General features: G+C 38.2%; 1 protein-coding gene and 1 long non-coding RNA gene across 7 annotated transcripts in view; both read left to right on the forward strand.

The window, feature by feature from the left end:
* PLXNA4 (plexin A4) overlaps nucleotides 1-19,790 on the forward strand; it is an 821,522-nt gene that overhangs the window by 254,031 nt on the left and 547,701 nt on the right. The window lies entirely within an intron of this gene.
* On the forward strand, nucleotides 18,500-19,747 carry LOC130368865 (uncharacterized). The gene is made up of 3 exons (XR_008892590.1): nucleotides 18,500-18,701; nucleotides 18,905-19,101; nucleotides 19,185-19,747. It is a non-coding gene; the product is annotated as an uncharacterized LOC130368865 (long non-coding RNA).

The following is a 19,790-nucleotide window of genomic DNA, read 5'->3' on the forward strand; positions in this document are numbered from 1 at the left end:
ACTTACTTTCCTATAAGATATCTATTTTATGACACAATACATTTCTTCATGTACTCTGTTGACAGTGCCATTAGAGTATAATAGAATAATATTAATATAATTATTTACTATAATCATGTTTAGCAGGTTACTATAGGCAAAGTTTTTTCTAATAATTTACCTTACACAGCCTTTATTTAAAGGGGTACTCTACCCCTAGACATCTTATCCCCTATCCAAAGGATAGGGGATAAGATGTCTGATCGTGGGGGTCCCGCCTCAGAGGACCCCCGCAATATAGCATGCGGCACCCACCTGTTTCTGCTCCGGATGCGCTGGAGGGTCTGGGTCCCGACCACCGGAAAGGAAGTCTGTGACATCATGACTCCGCCCCGGTGTGATGTCACGCCCCGTCCCCTCAATGCAAGTCTATGGGAGGGGGCGTGACGGCCGTATCTACCATAGACTTGCATTGAGGGGACGGGGCGTGACGTCACATGGGTCGGAGTCGTGACATCACGGACTTCTGTTCCGGTGGTCGGGACCCAGACCCTCCAGCGCTTCTGGGGCAGAAACAGGTGGGTGCCACATGCTATATTGCAGGATTCCCCAGAGGCGGGACCCCCGCGATCAGACATTTTATCCCCTATCCTTTGGATAGGGGAATAAGATGTCTAGGGGTGGAGTACCCCTTTAAGATAACAGGTCATCATTGCCATCACTTTATTTGTTTGCTATGAACTCTTAAGAGAATGTTAAAGTTCTAAAGCTATCACTGCAGATATTAATGTCCTATGAGCACATTGACAAGATGAAAGCATTCTTTTCAGGGTCTTTTCTACTTCTCAAGGTCAACTAGCTAATTTCAAGGTCAATTCAAAATAAATCAAAATGACCTGGCCTTAGACTGAACTTTGATGTTTCTCATGTGCAGCAATAAACATTCTACCTTTCTGCATGGCATCATTTACATGTTTTCTTTGTAAAGAGACATAATGGTTAGGCTTCTAAATGTCTTTATGTAGTATACTACATTCACTTCTACTTTCTATTCATTTATGTAGGTGGAAAGCTGATACCAAGTACATTTTACAGGCTTGAATCTGGTTAATATGGGAAATGATCTTTCAGGCCTTTAGCAATATTCTGATAGGTATCCATGTTTTTACTTGGCTCGCTAAACTTGCCTGGGGAGCTAAGAATTCATATAGTCTGACAGATCAGTTAACTTGTCCTATGTGAATGAGAGCAATTGGGAAGTTTAATTAAATGAATGCTTTAGTTTTTATATCATTGCATCTTGAAGAAACATGTCTTTTATGGATGGTTTATTTATTTATTGATTTAGCAATTTGTTTGTTAATTTATTTTAAAATTTTTGTTTGGTAGACTATAAGATTCCTATTTCCTCGGCCATATGTAGTACTCACTTTATGTGAATATCCGAACAGTTCCAAACTCCTAAATACTAGGATAGATTTTGCTGGTCTTTACGAACTTGAGTTGGCACCAGGTTAAGCGAGACTGTTCTGGACCCCTGGGTAGTATCATTGCCCTGACAAGTAAAGTGATGTCACCAAATGTGAGACATAAAGCTGATCAAGTAGCTGAATCTCAAAAGCTGAAAGCTGTTAATTCAATTGACAAGAAACATCAGGTCTATCTCGCTTCGACTGCATAGCCTAACACTGGGCTTGCACATGCAAAAACTGTAAGCTAAACATTTGTTCGGCCAACGGCTATCTTCCTCAATTTCCACATACATATTTGCACTTTCGTTGGCATTCTTGTATATTTTAATAGAGATAAGGATAAAATTTGCTGCCAGTCACTTCTGAGCATATTATAATCCATCTGAATTGATTCTTCTTTCCTACGGTGACAGATATTGGGGAACAGTTGGGCTGCTGCCATAAATGTGTGAATGATTGGGATCGGTGGCTAGATCTCATATCTATTTTATATGTTTATCTAGCTTTAGTCACTAACGTAAAGCCCAATGGCTCAGTCCACTGTTTTTTAGCCATTTCACGTTAAAAAGAAAAGTTTCTTCTGCAATACAATATGTTACAGAAAACATTTTACACATTAAGAAATGAGTTTCTTTCTTGCAGTACTTTAACAGATAAACCCCTAAAGCGCCAATTGTTTTGCACTGACACCGCACATTTTACAGGAGGATACTGAAAGAATAATGAACCTACAAAATTTATATCTTAGGATGCAGGGAGATTGTTTTTTTGCTCATGAATATTACTACCTTCCCTATTGTCTTAAAAAGAATACACAACCTCAGATATTCTTCCTATCCTACATTGTTCTGTTGGTTTTATTATCTCATGCTGCACTTTTCAATTTCCTAGCATCTTCATGCTTTTATGAAACAGCTCCTGTAGTTTTCTGGCTGTCTGGTCCAGCAGGAGAGATTGCCAGCTGAAACTGGCTGAGAACCAGCTCTCATATTTCGGACTGCTGACAAGAAGGGCAACCGAGAAATGAGCAGCCAAGCAGCAGATTGCTATTCTGTTGGGTCAGACATTGCATTTGGCAGAGAACTCTGAAAAAGGCCTTTGGTGTAGGCAATGTATCCCTGTGTGTATACCCACTGCGGAGGCTTTCCATGGCCGGATCTACGGAGCTTAGCGGGATGATATTAAGCATAATATGGAGGACTTGCTGTGCCTGCTATCTTAGTTCATTCTTATGTTATTCTCCATGTATGATCTTTCATTGAAGTTCAGTAAAACTAAAGAGATCTAAATTTTCTGTAGGATCAAAAGGCCATATATTTTTAGTTTGGTGTGTATTATATAAATCACACCAAGCTGTTATCAGCATGTAATGATCAAAATAGCTTTATATTTGTTCTGAAATGCAAACCAAAAAGGTAATAATATGGAAAAAACATGCTTGCAGCACATGTAAGTTATTGAATCATATTTTTTTTTCTAGAGCTATTACTTAAATAGTACACTGGCAGATCACAATGATTGTCAAAATGTATTCAAGCTATAGCTTGTGTGTTCAATTTGGTAATGTAACCATAGTTAAGATTTAGTTGTTAAAGGGGTTCTCCAGTGGAAAACTTTCTTTTTAAAATCAACTGGTGCCAGAAAGTTAAACAGATTTGTTATTGTTTTCTTAATAATCCCAGGACTTATCATCTGCTGTATTGTTTTCTTAATAATCCCAGGACTTATCATCTGCTGTATGTTCAACAGGAAGTTCTTTTATTTTTGAATTTATTTTCTGTCTGACCACAGTGCTCTCTGCTGACACCTCTGTCCATGTCAGGAACTGTCCAGAGCAGGAGACTGCAGAGGAACTTGGAAAATTACCCTTAGTAGATGGTGCTGCGGCTCCTTCAGAATGACGGAATAGGACCAAAGTAAGGTTTAAGGTTCACAGTGGAACCATTTTTATTGGTAAGAACAAAATAAAAAACAAGTGATGACGCGTTTTGGGAGGATCCCTCCCTTCCTCAGATCAGGATACCATACAATGAATGAGCTTCCATATAAATATATAAAAAATACGCCAAATTACAGATAGGGGGCAGATATAATGACATCATGACAAATCACAGAACCTTCTGAGCATGTTAAACAAAGTGATATCACATAAATATATTCCATAAGCATTAAAAAAGCACTCATGTCAGTGGATTAAACATATAATTGTGTTATAGATAGAATATTAATGCTCCGAGGCGCTAGAATAAAGTGCAGGAGCGGAAGCGCACACCTGTCAGTGAATACTGACAGGTCGCAGCTTCCGGGAGCGCCGTGGCTAATGTTGCCAGGGACGGGTTGCTATGCGCGGCGGTCACGTGGCTGCGCATAGCCAATAGCAGCTCTCAGCGATCACAAAGTAAACATAATGCGATCAGTGAGAGCGCATCGCAGCGGCGCTGACAGCCGTTGTGATGTGATGTACCAAGGTGCCAACTGTAATGAGTATAGAAGGGGACAGCTATGATAAATATAGAACGGATGAATGTGTGTGTGATTGCAGGTGCATAGGAAAACCAAGTATCGGTAGATAATAGGGGGATAATCTGGGAGATATAACCCATATGAATATAGAGGCGCAGGTATATGCTTAAACCTACAGTAAATAATGGAAAGTGAGGAGTAAAAGCGTGGTTGTGATAGATATGGGGGACTCATGTCTTATAGGCAGTATATGTGGTGAACATGTGTCAGGAAAATGCACACTATCATGTAGTCATAGAGATACCATATGATGGACCAGTAGTAAAGGTACTGTATAGTAGTATATATTGCACAAAGTACAGTGGTTTAATACTGCAAGATATAAGGGTACCCCTAAATAGTTATAGGTGGACAGGAACGGCATTCTGAGCAAAATTACTAACAAATTATGCTAAAATCATGAGATAATACAAAATATGCATAAACGTTAATGTTAGAATCAGTACATAAAAACATGTACTAAAATCTGCCATAAAACCTGACAGTATTAAAATATCCATATTACAGATAATTAGCAAATAGTTGGGATTATAGGTGACACACTCAGTAAAACCTGATGAATAAATATCAAAGAGCATATAGGAAGTTTCAATAAATAACAGCATAAAATATAGATATGATTATAAACATACGTATGAATAAGTGAATATAAATATAAGGACCCGTAGAACTGTCATTAATGGTCGTACAGCATACACAATTACGACAGAATGTAGAGCGGCAGACTGATTTTATGCTTATGGAATATATTTATGTGATATCACTTTGTTTAACATGCTCATAAGGTTCTGTGATTTGTCATGATGTCATTGGCTCTGCCCCCTACCTGTAATTTGGCATTTTTTAATGTATTTATATGGAAGCTCATTCATTGAATGGTATCCTGATCTGAGGAAGGGAGGGATCCTCCCGAAACGCGTCATCACTTGTTTTTTATTTTGTTCTTACCAATAAAAATGGTTCCACTGTGAAATTTAAACCTTACTTTGGTCCTATTCCGTCATTCTGAAGGAGCCGCAGCGCCATCTACTAAGGGTAATTTATCAAGTTCCTCTGCAGTCTATCCAGGACAGTGTCACTGTTTCCTGCTACCCAGAAGGCCTGTCAGCGACTCCGCATCTTCAGTACCCCATTATTGCTGGGGTTATATGCCTGTTATTTCGTCTCTAAGGTGAGCGGTCATCTTTATGGTTCCTGTCCAACTCTGGACCACTCTTAGCTCCTCCTACCAAGGGTAGTACACCAGGCGCCGGTATCGGTTTCTAAATTTTTTTTCCCCTACAGATCCAGAGCAGGAGAGGTTTGCTATAGGGATTTGCTCCTACTCTGGACAGTTCCTGACATAGACAGATGTGGCAGCAGAGAGCACTGTGGTCAGACAGAAAAGATATTCAAAAAGAAAAGAACTTCCTGTGGAACATACTGCAGATAATAAGTACTGGAAGGATTAAGATTTTTTATTAGAAGTAACAAAATTTATTAGAAGGAAAAATTAGAAGTAACAAAATAAAATAAAAGAAATCTGTTTAACTTTCTGGTACCAGTTGATTTAAAAAAAAATTCTACTGGAGTACCCCTTTAAACTCACTTCACTAATGTATTAAATAGAAAAGGTGTAATGGTAGGTACACCTTAAAGGGAACCTGTCATGAGTTTAATGCTGCTTTAACCGAGGGCAGCATAAAATTGGTGCAGATGCCGGGACACTATGAATTACTCTGATATGTTCTGGAATTTCACAGTATTCATAGCTTAAAAATGCCACCAAGACCTGGGTAACTATTTCCAGGAGCCGGTCTGGGCACCTCCGGCATGCCCAGCTGACCTAAGTGAGTGCGTATAGTGAGCAGCCATTGGGACCTGCCCCCATGACTGCTCAGGTCCTGGTGACATTTCAATACTATGATTATTTTAGAAACACCTAATCAAATCAGAGTAACTCTAATTATTACCTGAACACAATTAAAAAGTCAAATTAATTAGATAAATAAAACAAAACTAAATCATTGTGTAGCATTAGCTTTAGTAAGAGGACATGGATTGACTATTTTTATTTAAGACGAAGTTGCTTTTGTTTGTTGTGTGAAGAGTGTTAATTCAACGTAAGAAAAACAATGACGCTCAGTCTGCCTTTTCCAAATCCAGAGAAATGCCCTTTTCTACAGTAAATACAGATCCAAAGACATACACTGTATGTATTCAGCATGTGAGAATTGTCCACACCTTTATATACAACATCTAACCTGACTACATTGGTGATCGATGCTATTAACGCTCTTGATCCCGACCATAAGCTTGCGTTATATCTGAGTTTATATTGTTAAATCTATTTTAACAGCTTCTGTTACCTACTTCCTTATGGATCCTTTTCAATGGTCCTAAAAAGCCATGGGTAGGTTCAAACTGCATTTTTGTTTCTGTTTCACATATTTAACATTTTATACACTTGAAAAGGAAAAAAGTATATGGTAACATATGTAAAAACAGATGCTGCAATGCAGCAAAATCTATTTCCCATTGACTAACATTATATAAAAAACATGGATTGCATAGTATACTTTTCTGCTGGACACACCAGCGTAGTTGACTATGTTTTTGTAGACAGCTAGAATTAATCAAACATTGTGTAATGGAGACAGGAAAATGGAGACAAAACCACAGTGTGAACCACAGTTTTAAAAGCAACAATAACCATAAATGACCCCATTCTGAACCAGAAAGATATCTTTTCTCCTTTTCAACTTGTACATAGGAATTTCAAATTAAGTGTCGATATACATGGTCTTACCAAGTCATATATTGTACATGCAAGGGTTGTAGCTCTACAGAATCTTCTTTAATATTTTAGACACAGGTAAAATCCCAAAGACTATGGGGGAGATTTATCAAAACCTGTGCAGACGAAAAGTTGACTTGTTACCCATAGCAACCAATCAGATTGCTTTCTTTCATTTTGCAGAGGCCTTTTAAAAAATTAAAAAAGTAAAAAAAAAGTTTTTATGGGCAACTGGGAAACTTTTTCTCTGCATAGGTTTTGATAAATCTTCCCCATATACATAACTTTGTTCATAAAACTGTTTGGTGGAGTTTGAAAACTGTTTGGTGTGCTGGATAATTTTGGATCTGGTGCCCGGCACAGCTCGTTTCACAACACTGAGCTTCGGTGTTGGGGTTCTAGGGTGATAATCCTGTCTGCAGCTCCACTTATTGATACAAAACCCGTGAACGACACCAATTGTAGTTTTTAGGATAAGAGTACAACAAAACATGCCCCTTCCCCGACCATGTCCTTTCTTTGTTAAAGTCCCCAAAATGACCACCAACTATATAAAACGGAAGCAGGAAGTACAGGCTAAATTTATGGGGCCTAAATATGTTTGCAAACACCCAGAAACACTGATTAAGTTTTGTACAACTATGAAATAATTGTACAAGGTATTTTGGCAGAAATGTCTTGTACCAGCAGTGTATCCCACCATATTAACAATCACTAATAACATTTAATAAAACACGAATTAGCTAAACCAAATATAACATACATACAAGAATTAATACAATAGTACATACTCTATGTTTAGCAAACTAGCATAAATCTACCCGAGTGATATATATATATATATATATATATATATATATATATATATATATATATATATACCATCCATCCCAGGCTGTGGTGTTGAGGAGCAGATGCTCCCCTCTTGCAGGAAGTTCAAAAAGACACAAAAGAGCCATTTACTAGACTATTATCCCCTAATGCCCCACCTTGTGGCTTAGGCTCCACCTACTTTCCTCACATAAAGTGGAAAAACAGGTTCTTTAGCCGCGCCTACTGTGGCTCCCTTTTAGGGAGATGTATACTAAAAGGGATATAATGTGTAAAAACACATAATTTCAATATCCATAACATTCGGTGAGAAGACTTTGAAGATCATGTTCTGCCACTGAATATCTCGTCACAGAACATAAAAACATGACAGCTTATTTTGCAGTGATTTCTGCCGTCTACGCTCATGCCGCTGTGTTAAAAATGAGACATTTTGTCTGAATGTGTAATACGCCGGTTCACAATAAATTAACAGACAGAACAGCCTTGAAGCTGCAGGGAAAATCTATATACTAATTTCTTGTTTGATTTTGTGAGAGTTTGATGTTTGAATATTGAGACTCCTCCTGTGTAATTGAGGTTCTATGACAGAATGAATGGGCAATAGCCTAGTTGTATATTAAAATAACACGAAACAAGGCTGATGGCATTACAAAGGCTTCATTTCATTATGTTCCTACTCTAGGTCTAACATCTATGTAAGGATACCCAAAAAGTTACTGGAGAAAAGAGATGCAACACATGCAAACCGTAAACTTCTTTTTAGATTATACAGTCGGTACATAGTTGACATCTATTGTTTTCAAAAAGTGACATTTTTGCCTTCTTCAGATAGATTCATATGTAAACGTGTTAAACCTACCAATTTGTGTGGGTCCATCTGCCATTGACTTCTATTATAAAAAATTATATATTAAAGGGGTACTTCACTGGAAAAAAAAATTTTTAATCGACTGGTGCCAGAAAGTTAAACAGATTTGTATTGAATTACTTCTTTTTCCAGTACTTATCAGCTGCTGTCTGCCCCACAGGAAGTTCTTTTCTTTTTGAATTTATTTTATGTCTGACCACACTGCTCTCTGCTGACACATCTGTCCATGTTAGGAACTGTCCAGAGTAGGAGTAAATCCCCATAGCAAACCTATCCTGCTCTGGACAGTTCCTAAAATGGACAGAGGTGTCAGCAGAGAGCACTGTGGTCAGACGGTAAGGAAATTAAAAAAGAAAATGTTCCTGTGGCGCATACAGCAGCTGATAAGTACGGAAGGATTAAGATTTTTTAAATAGAAGTAATTTACAAATCTGTTTAACTTTCTGGAATCAGTTGATTTAAAAAAAAATGTTTTCCAGTGAAGTACCCCTTTAAAGGAGAACTGTAGTGCAATAAAACTTATCCCCTATCCTTCGAATAGGGGATAAGTTATATTGCACTACAGTTCTCCTTTAATGTTTATACCTTTAAATAATTCCGCAATGCACATCATCCTGTTGTTAGTACTGTGAATATCCTGACTTAAATTTAATAAAGCTAATCTGCTATACCATGCACAGTCCATGTTCAGGAATGGTGCTGGTTCTGTATAAACTGCTATGTTTTTGTAAGCTTATAGAAAAGTATATTTTTTTAAACCCCTAGAATACGTAGTACGTACATGTACCTGCTGTGCTTGCTCCCATTGCTTCTTGAGTTGACTCGCTTCATATCTGACCCACGGCTAATGCTAGACATTACCGATCTGATCAATGTCTGGTATTTGCCCTTTAGATGCCGCCATCATAGTTGATCACAGCATCTAAAATGGGAAAAATGTTGCTGGTTAGCTCAGGGATAGCATAATTTTTCAGTGCAGAATTGCCGAGCCTGTAATTTGGTGCAACTCATTGCAATATCACAATATAAGTGGTTTTCAATTGCATCACTACTGCACATAGAGGAAGCAGGTAAATTTAAAATTAGCTTCTCCTGTGCTGTTACAAAGGATATTCTGCTTTATGGCCAATAACATGTTTTCTGGTTGCAGTAAAATCATAGTTTTTGGTGCATTGCCCAAGCAGCAATAAGACCTTATGGGGGAGGTTTATCATTGCTTTTAGAATTTTATTTTGTCTATATTAGGCGCAGTTCAGGCGCAAGCAGCATATTTTGAGACTTTTATGCGCCTTTTGATGTAGACAATTTTACTCTTTTTGCCTACCCGTAGAACTTTCTCTTTTTGCCCATGCAGTGGTTACGTACTTATCATTTGCGACTTTTGTCAAAGTCGCCATTTTGTGCGCAAAGGTACTTTTTTAGGCGCAAAGCTACACCATCTACCAGTAGGCGTGAGAATAATTTCTACCTTCCACAATTCAACCTTTAACCTCTTGTGGACAACAGCGTCCCACTCCCCTTCTATAACACGCCATCAGGAGCTGAGCGCGGGTCATAGCTGGGTGGTCCTGGTGGCTATCTGCCACCAGGACCCATCTCTGATGCAAGACATCAACGATCACGGTGATGCCCGGCTTTAACCCCTTAGAAACCACAATCAAATTTAATTGTAGTGTCTAAAATGCAAGTAAAAATATCCAGGCAGATCTGTGAAAGTAAGTAAAAACACCTAACCTGCCAAATTCAGGACCCGGGAAAGTGTGTACTTCCCTCCCTCACAAGTGTCTAGAAAAAGTGTATGTGGTAGAGCTTTTCCCACCACAGCAGAGCTGCGCAAAATTCATCATCCTGCTGCACCTTCTTGATAAATAAGATGCACGATAGTCAAACACACCTCCCAAATAAACCTGGGAAAATAGCTCTACCGTAGACATTCTTTGATAAATCTGGGCCTATATGCTTAAAAAATATTTACTACAAAGTTTAAGACAAACTATGCATCATATTCTATCGCAAACGTGCACAAATGTGAATATAATGTGGTCAAATGATAATGGCACTCAGACCAATCACTTTCCTTCCACATGGCTTCACAGCCCTGTAACCCAGACAATGAAATTATTCCTCCATTTGCATAATGAGATTGCAAATGGAACCTCACTTTGTGTTAACATTCCCCATTCCACTTGACCTTTGTGTGTCAGTAGATTTGTTAGAATCATTTGCTGTCCATACACTAGGTAAAGGGGGTGGTTAATATGCTGGGATAATAATAGTATCATCATCACTATGTGTCCAGGATTTGGCCTAACCTTAATGTTATCCTTTTTTTTTTTTTTTTGCCCCTGCTTATTATATGAAATCTTCATTGAAAATGATGTTTGTTGGTATTTAATCCTTAGTGAAAATCATGAAAGAAAATACATTATGAACAGTTTTTTAGTTTTATTCTTATGTGGCATTTTTTTTAAATTATTTTAGAAATAAATACATATACTAAATTGTTCTTTTATGTGAACTTGACCTGTGTAAATGTTTGTAGATACTCTTCGTGAAGTCGGTTCATTCACTGTACCGGTCATCAATAGCCTTGATAAGCATCACAAAGTATGTACATAATCTACCAACTAAAATGAAATAACTCTTCACATGAAGCCACCCTACTTATGGATGGGATATACAATGAAGATCATACCTTCAGCCATTTATCTTCATGAGCACCCGAGCATTGATTAACCCCGTAAGTGATGGGGAGGTCAGCAGGATCAAGCAGCAGTTTTATAGGCCTGTGTCTCGCTGCACTATAAGAGAACATTGTCGTTATTAAAGAGTCTAAAGCACAATTTATTGCACCAATGCAATTTGTTATTATAGAAATAATCCAGATTGTTAATCTTTCTTTTAGAATTAGTGGTTAAATATATATTAACATTTTAATAAGTAGACTTAAATCTTGATGTGCACCACCTCATTTTACAGTATATTTGAGCATTATACGTAAAGTAATAACTATTTATAAATCCATTTTCTCTGTGTTGTACATAATAAGGGAAATTTATGAAGGCTGTAACCAGCAAAACTTCTGCATTGTCTTCCCCACTTTGCTAAAAAGTGAGCAAACTTAGCTAGAGAAGCGTGGTCTCCCATTGACTGGCCAGTTTAACACAACCTATACTTCTCTAGCATCCTGATAGTCAGGGGAGCTCTATGCTGATTCAACCGTTGTCAATTTGCAGTGGCAAGAAGTAATAGAAACTTCATTATGTGATCTAGCTTTATTTTGTCTATTGGATCTGTTTGTAGGTCTGGTGCCTGGACAGTGCAAGTGATGCATGGAATTTATTAGTGATAAGAGATGCGTGCAATTCATCTTGCGTCAGAGGACCTTTTCTTAATACTTTTGGAGTGGCTTTTTTGTGAGTTAGTTTTTGTAATCTTTAGGAAGTATATAGATGCTTTACATATTTTGTAATCTACAGGATATTTCAGGTCACTTACAGAATATGATCTTAAAGGGGTACTTGGTGGAAAACTTAATTTTTTTTTTTTTTTTATCAACTGGTGCCAGAAAGTTAAACAGATTTGTAAATAACCTTAAGCCACTAGAGGAGGAGAGAGCACACCGTACAGCTTAAGCATGCAGATATACGATACCACTGGTATACACAGGCAGCCTCCGGATCCGATAAATAACAACGCAGCACCTGCGGGGTGCACACACCAGATAAAGTATCAAACAATACAATGAAAAAGAGTAGCGTGCACTCACCGCGGGTAAACAGCTGCAGGCCCGAGGTCCGGGATCACCGCAGCATAGACGAAGACGGTAAGGGGTGCTCAGAGGCTACGCCGGCTGTTTCGGACGTAGGAACGTCCTTCTTCCGGCGTAGAGGCCGGAAGAAGGACGTTCCTACGTCCGAAACAGCCGGCATAGCCTCTGAGCGCCCCTTACCGTCTTCGTCTATGCCGCGGTGATCCCGGACTTCGGGCCTGCAGCTGTTTACCCGCGGTGAGTGCACACTACTCTTTTTCATTGTAAGATTTGTAAATAACTTTTAAAAAACTATTTAAAAAAATCCTAATCCTTCCAGTACTTATTTGCTGCCAAATACTACAGAAGAAATGATTTTCTTTTTGGAACACAGTGCTCTCTGCTGACATATCGATCCATTTTAAGAACTGACCAGAGTAGGAGAAAATCCCCATAGCAAACATAAGCTGCTCTGGACAGTTCCTAAAATGGACAGAGATGTCAGCAGAGAGCAATGTGCTCGTGATGTCAGCAGAGAGCACTGTGTTCCTCTGTAGTATTCAGCAGCTAAGTACTGGAAGGATTAAGATTTTTTAAGAGAAGTAATTTACAAATCTGTTTAAATTTCTGGCACCAGTTGATTTAAAAAAAAAAGTGTTCCACCGGAGTACCCATTTAACTGGCCTAGAATAAAAACCCTCCCCATATTATATGACATGACTGATAGATGACTGGCATTCTGAATGCATGGCATGCTTTATAATGGTTGAAGAGTTATTAGGTTGCAGCAACAAGACGCAGTAGTAACTTTATATTTTTGTTCATTGGTTCCTCTTTCTGTATCCAGTACTCTATTTATTTATTTTATTGGTTCCTTTTTTTCTTAATAAATAGTCACAACACTATCCCCAGCTTAATTATAGAAATAACATCAAGGCACTTATTCTGTGCTCTGTTCGTCTTACACATATTGATCCCTTCTCTTGTATCAAAGTGTCTGAACTACTGATTCTTGTAGAATGAAGCTGCAGATTTCAAGTGTTACACATTAGAGGTGAATAAGACAGGACAGCAGGAGACATTTATAAAACTATGGGCAAGGAAAACAACTACACTGAGGCCAAAACTATACTGAGATTCATCAAACTCTTGGAAGGTAAAAGGAATATTATTTCCTGTGGTTGGCTCTTCCTTTATAAGTCTCTCAATTGTAAGCTATAACTTTAGATCTTTGTGGACTTTTCTTATCTCACTATTGTTATACTGCAAGAAGCCACTAAAGGTTTTTCATCAGGGGAGCAGAAATGAATCAGATAGGTAACCAAAGCCTGTTGGTAATCACAGTCAGCAACCCTGAGGCATAGATGATGACACCTTACCATCCATGTGAGACGTCATAATCTATGCCTTGGGGGTGAGTCCTGACTGTTATCACCACCAGGCAATAGTTACTTACCTAACTTTTTTTGCACCCCTGATGAACCAAATTTTTGGAAACAAACATGTCAGGATTTTCAGATTTGTAAATATACTATCTAGTATATCAATCTGCTCAGTTTCTCCTGCTCTATAACAAACTGTCTACTGATTAGACTGTATTATAAATGTTACAGATTCTCTTTAACCTATTGTTATTTTACTACTACATTATAAAGGATTTCAATACAATCATACATTTATTGATATTTTTTATATGTTGTATGCCTTATGTTTAATTCCCTTTTTATATCTCTACTTGTTTTGCTGTTTGATAATAATGGTGAAAGTGTTAGGCACCATAATCAAGTACAACTCAGGAATAAATACAAACACATTTAAAGGTGCCCATAGCCATTAAACAGAATGATATATATAAAAAAAAGTAGGTTCCTAGGTTCCTGTTTAGTGTTTTAATACATCACCTATTTAGCATGGGATCATTGGGGTTTTGTAGAAAGAGCACCAGCTGCAGCTCGCAGGACTGGAAAAACATTTAAGGCACAAACAAGATGCACGTATCTCTTTCAGTGACTTACAAAGGGGTGACCATCGAATGACCATCCAAGTTTAAGCATTTTTTTCCCCATGGATTACATGTTGCATGGCTCACAGTGGGGAAATATTTTATAGGGTTAAGATTAATTTCAACCATATATTGTCTCAAGCCATGTGTATCAATGTAGTGTAACATGTTTTCCATTGTCATGACATTTGTTTTAAAAAGGTAAACCAGTGAAATATTTATCATGCTTATATTCACCATATGATATGTATTATGTTATAAATAAATACTTTGAAAGCCCATCAGGCAAAATGACCTTTGGGTCCCAAAAACTAAACCAATAAAGATTTAATTCTTATGTTATACATGGCTTTTTGGAAACAAGTTTTTACAATATGAAACATCTCCAGTGCTCCACTATAATAGTCTTAATTTCCAGACACAGTAACAAAATGATTGGACATATTGGCCCTGATTTACTAAGAGTGTTGTGTAGGTTTCTTTGTGGGTTATAATTCCCTAAATTTCTTTTCCATGGTATTTACTAATGTTTCTCTATATTCTCCACTTTCCCTACATTTTGCTTTTTTTACACATGCTCTGATCTGTAGGGTTTTCCTCAGCTCAAATCCATCACATTTTCTGGGGAAACCTTTAGTAAAAATTTCGGGAACACGCCCCTTTTTAGTGACCATGCCCCCTTTACCCAAGGGCCATGCCCCTTTTGGGGTTTTCTTAGTAAAATGGAAAGTACGTCAGGTTTTTTTCAATTCTGGCACAAATTCTGGTGCAGACAGAATTTCTGGCGCAATGTGACAGAATCTGGTGCAAAACCTGTGACAGAACAATGTGACAGAATCTGGTGCAAAACAAAATATGTCGGGTTTGCAATAGTAAACAATGGCCATTATGTTGGCAACAGGAAGCAACCTCTTATGTCCTTTATGGAACTAGAAGGTAAAGACCAGACAATACCTGGAGGCATACTATTTACACATATCTGGTAATCTGGCATTATGTTGGACCTGAGAAACACAAAGAAATAGATCAGCTCACCAAAGTCCATATGTGTCAAGCATCAGGCAATAGTCCCGGAGCACGGAGGCAGGGAGCCGCCACTCCCCGTGGAACTGAGGAAAAGATTAGTAGAGAGGGTCCAGCTCCTGGGTAGAAGTATCCAATAAAACTTAACCTTTAATGGCAACTATTAAAGCATGGAAATTCGCCACTAGGTGGCAAGTGACATGTCACTTAAAAACAAAAGAGGGGTGAAACGCCGATGCGTTTCGAGCAGTTGCTCTTAGTCATGGACATGATTAAGAGCAACTGCTCGAAACGCGTCGGTGTTTCACCCCTCTTTTGTTTTAAGTGACATGTCACTTGCCACCTAGTGGCGAATTTCCATGTTTTAATAGTTGCCATTAAAGGTTAAGTTTTATTGGATACTTCTACCCAGGAGCTGGACCCTCTCTACTAATCTTTTCCTCATTATGTTGGACCTGCCCATACTAAACTGACTGAACCACTGTACTGTGTGAGCTTCCTTTTCTTACTAAAACATGATGTCTAATAGATCTCATCAGCTGTAGTGAGATCTCAGCTCATCTGTAGATGTATACAATTGGATAATGCTGATTGTGGAGAAACAGATGATGAAACAGGCACATATAAGAATGCAATGTAGAACACCAAAGTTTGGGTTTTCAGATAACACAAGCAGCGTTTGGGCAAATATAGGCATCTGGTCCTTATGGACAGTATTGCTGAAATTGTCACATAAGTAGACTGTAACATGACATTAATAAAGTCAGACTAAACTCATTGTATGAGAGTACCTCTGATAAACTAAACTCTCCTGTCACAACTAGCTGTATTGGCATTTACACAAATATATTTAATGATATGACTTGTCAGAACTGTGTATGCAAGATTCTATGTATACATTATACATAGCTGGCTAAACGTATGATAAATAAACAGTTATGGGATGTTTATGAATGTGACATTGTGTTGGAGAGCATCATAGAATATTAAGGCTGGACAACTTTTCGGCACAAAAGGCCCATGGACGGAAGGAGCCCCTGGTCTTCATGTTTAGTGTTGGAATGGGGCATGCAGTGGGGCATGTGCTCATTCATTGTATGTATACAGGTGATCTACAGTAGTTCTGTGCCATAAGCACTGTTAGTAGAATACCTTTCTGTACTGTAGAAGAGTAAGTGCCAAAAACAGCTCACCCTTAACTAATGAATGTCAATCTCTTTTCAGATGTTTAAGTGATAAAAGACTATAGAAAAGGCATCTTATTCTTGGTTATAAATCTAATGTGACTTTTAATCAATTTAGATTTTTATGTCTATGCCATCCCAAAGGGAAATAAAGTGGCACCATGTCCAATACTAAAAGCCAATTTGTTCATGTTGGCTTAGGGTATAAAGCAATTTTTATGGATGGTCCCACTACTTCATATTTGGTACGTAAAACATTCAAGACTTTATGGAGTATGATAAAGCCTCATGTAATGTGCCAAAATATTCCAGAAGACAACGGGTAAAAATTTCTTTATGGACACTAGGAGGTCATTCCACATAAATGATCTGGAGAAAATACAATGTTCTTAGTGGATTTCTTTGACCATATAACTTGTTTTAATTGAACCTTTCGATTCTTTTGAAAATCTATTGAAAACGTTGTATTATTGGGGAGAGAAATCATTAGAAAAAAAATATATCAGCGGATTTATAAAGAAAGATAAACAAAATAGACCTGCCATTTTATTACTGCTGAAACTAGAGCACACATTATATATAGCAATGTTTTTTTTTGAGTGGTACAAATACTCTGGTTACAGTAATGACTTCATTTTATGCATACAGTATATCTGTATAACTCCATCCTTGTAATGCTATGCATACATGATATTAGGGTCTATACTAAATTCGCATACTACTACCAATTCCTAGACTTCTTAGCAGTGTTTAGGTGACATTATATATCGTGTACACAGTTTGACATACGTGATAAATAAATAGTTACTAGATGCTTTCTTGTCACTGAAATGCCAGCTCACTACTGTGACATTTTAGGTAGTAACCTGATTCTGTATTAGCTCATTGTGTTGTTATAAAATAATGGAGATATTGGGCCTCATTTACTAAGAGTGTCGGGTTTTACTAGTGGGAAATGTTGTTTCAGACTTGCAGGATTCCTCTCTATTTACCATGGGGTAAAATTGGGAACATTTTCTGACCAGCTTTTTCTAGGTGGAAATTCCCAGACATTTATCCACAGGATGTTCTGTGAATTCAATAGTAAATAGGCCGGGTTGTGAAACCATGCCCCTTTTTGAGCTGGCCACACCCCTTTGCGACAGACCATGCCCCTTTTTTGGCATTTCACAGTGCAATGTCGGGTTTGTCAGATTTTCCTGGTGCACACTGTTGCGCACTGGCGCAGACCGGTGCAGACATGTCTCAGACACTCTGCGCCAAAATAACCCGACAAAAACTGGTCGGTTTCAGCTTAGTAAATTAGGCCCAGTGTTTCACTTTTCATACAAAGAGACCAAGGCAAAGTGCATCAATTTACTTTTGATTAATGGCTAAAATTTATAGAAATTCAGAAAATTCTGAGAGCCGGCAACAAGACTTAGAGCATTTCTAGACAGGCCAACACATGTTTGTAAATGATCACAGACAAGTAGATGGGCAATTGTTTAAGTAGCCTATTACATGACTCAATCCTACTGCAGGCAGGGCCACACCAATGATCATGTGATTGTTTGTAGTTTGTATGGCCCTTCAATTTCATCATTGTTATCTGCGTACCCCCCCCCCCCCTTTACATGAGGCCATTTGTTGCTGACTAACAATATTTTTCGGCCTTCATAAATGATTGAATCAGCAATGAATTAGTGTTATCTCAATAAATACCGTAAGATGGAGCAGTATTATCTTTCCTTGCTTCCCGACACTCCACTTCAGAGACAAGGGGACAGAAGTGTATCATAATTGCTTGTGGGTGAAGCTGTCCATGCATGCAATGACCGGTGTCACAACACAATAGTACCTCTCCTCCCGCCCCCCCCCCCATAATCCCCTCCAAGACCATAGCAATGTGAAAGTGGATTACCATGGAGCAAGAACACCTTTGCTGCATCCTGGAAAACCTCTTTAATTCCTCTAAAATTGATGAGTTATTGCGACTATGACCTCAGCGTTGGGTGTCTTTTTGACCACAAGTCATTACTATTAGGTCATTATAGATCCTTAACATCTGTATAGCAGATTAGAGAGACAGATTTTTGGTTCAGGTATCTAGACCATCTGGATGAAAAGCTTGTGGGAACGGTAATGGCAGCCATAGTTGTCACTCAAATTCCCTAGAAAAGGGAAAAGTTAGATCGCTGAACAGAATGCTTGACAGTGTGACAGAAGAGGACGAATGAAAGACTTATATTCACCCGTGATATTTTCCTTTTTCTGGAGGCCTTTTTCTTCCGAAAACCTTCAATCCGGGTAGAATTGTGTAATAGACTATTCGTCGGCAGTCTGCAGCATTTTAATATTAAAGTGCATAACACAATTACAGATAAAGTAATAGCTTTTCCAGCAGCAGATTACCATTTCAAACAGCAGATATGTGCATATCTAAATGTGAATATTACACAGCCAGACTTTAGAAAGTTTAATTCTTATTTCACTCAATCTTTTCTTATCAGTGCATTTGCCTTTAAATCTGTGATAGAGACTGTAGGAAGCACGGCTGTCATTCCAGTGTAGAGGAAACAGCTGCAGGAATGGTAGCTATCAAAAATGCAGTGCAATGCTTTGGTGAGTCTTTGATAACAAGACAAACAGTGACAGCAGCCTGAGCGCAACCACGAAAAAAAAAAAAAAAAGAACCACGCTCGTAAGGGTATGTGCAAAGTGATGCTAATATGGTAATTGCAGGCAGTTTGATTCCTCTAAGCTGACTCTTTAATGATTCATATTGCACAGGAGCGCTTCAAGCACAGTGAGATACGTACCAGCCTGCTGGCTTCCAAGAGTGTGATGAAGACACAACCTTTTACTCTGAGAGCTTTTTGATATTTTCAGGCTGTTGCATGCTTGTTGAATATGCTCAGAACTGCCATTTTCTGAATAACCAGCTGATAGGATTGCAGTTATTTCTACATATGTATGTAAAGAAAAGCGCTGCACAACCGAGCTCCCAATCAAATGACCTGATAAACGAGATCACACTTGTCTGGAACGTTTGCTCATGTCATGGCTTAGTTGCTTTGTATGTGCTGTGGTAATGGTCTTATTCTTTTTATCATCTGCCATCTCTAGTGTAGGTTGCTTGTACCACCTTACAAGGTTTTGTCTGTTCCTTTGCACTGGTGAGGAAGCTCTCATATTAACTCTCTCATTACCTGATTTATGTATGACCTACCACTATGTGGTCCTGTGCCTTTTTTTCCTCAAAGCCACTTTATATTCCAATGTACCTATTTATGAATAACAAGACACTTGAATAAATTGTATTTAGTGCATTGTTTTTCATTGCTTTACTTTCCATATATTAGACATAGAGGGCAGGTATTGTTTTCTATTACCTTA

Source organism: Hyla sarda, chromosome 4, assembly GCF_029499605.1.
Source record: "Hyla sarda isolate aHylSar1 chromosome 4, aHylSar1.hap1, whole genome shotgun sequence".
In the NCBI taxonomy this organism is placed as follows: Eukaryota; Metazoa; Chordata; class Amphibia; order Anura; family Hylidae; genus Hyla; species Hyla sarda.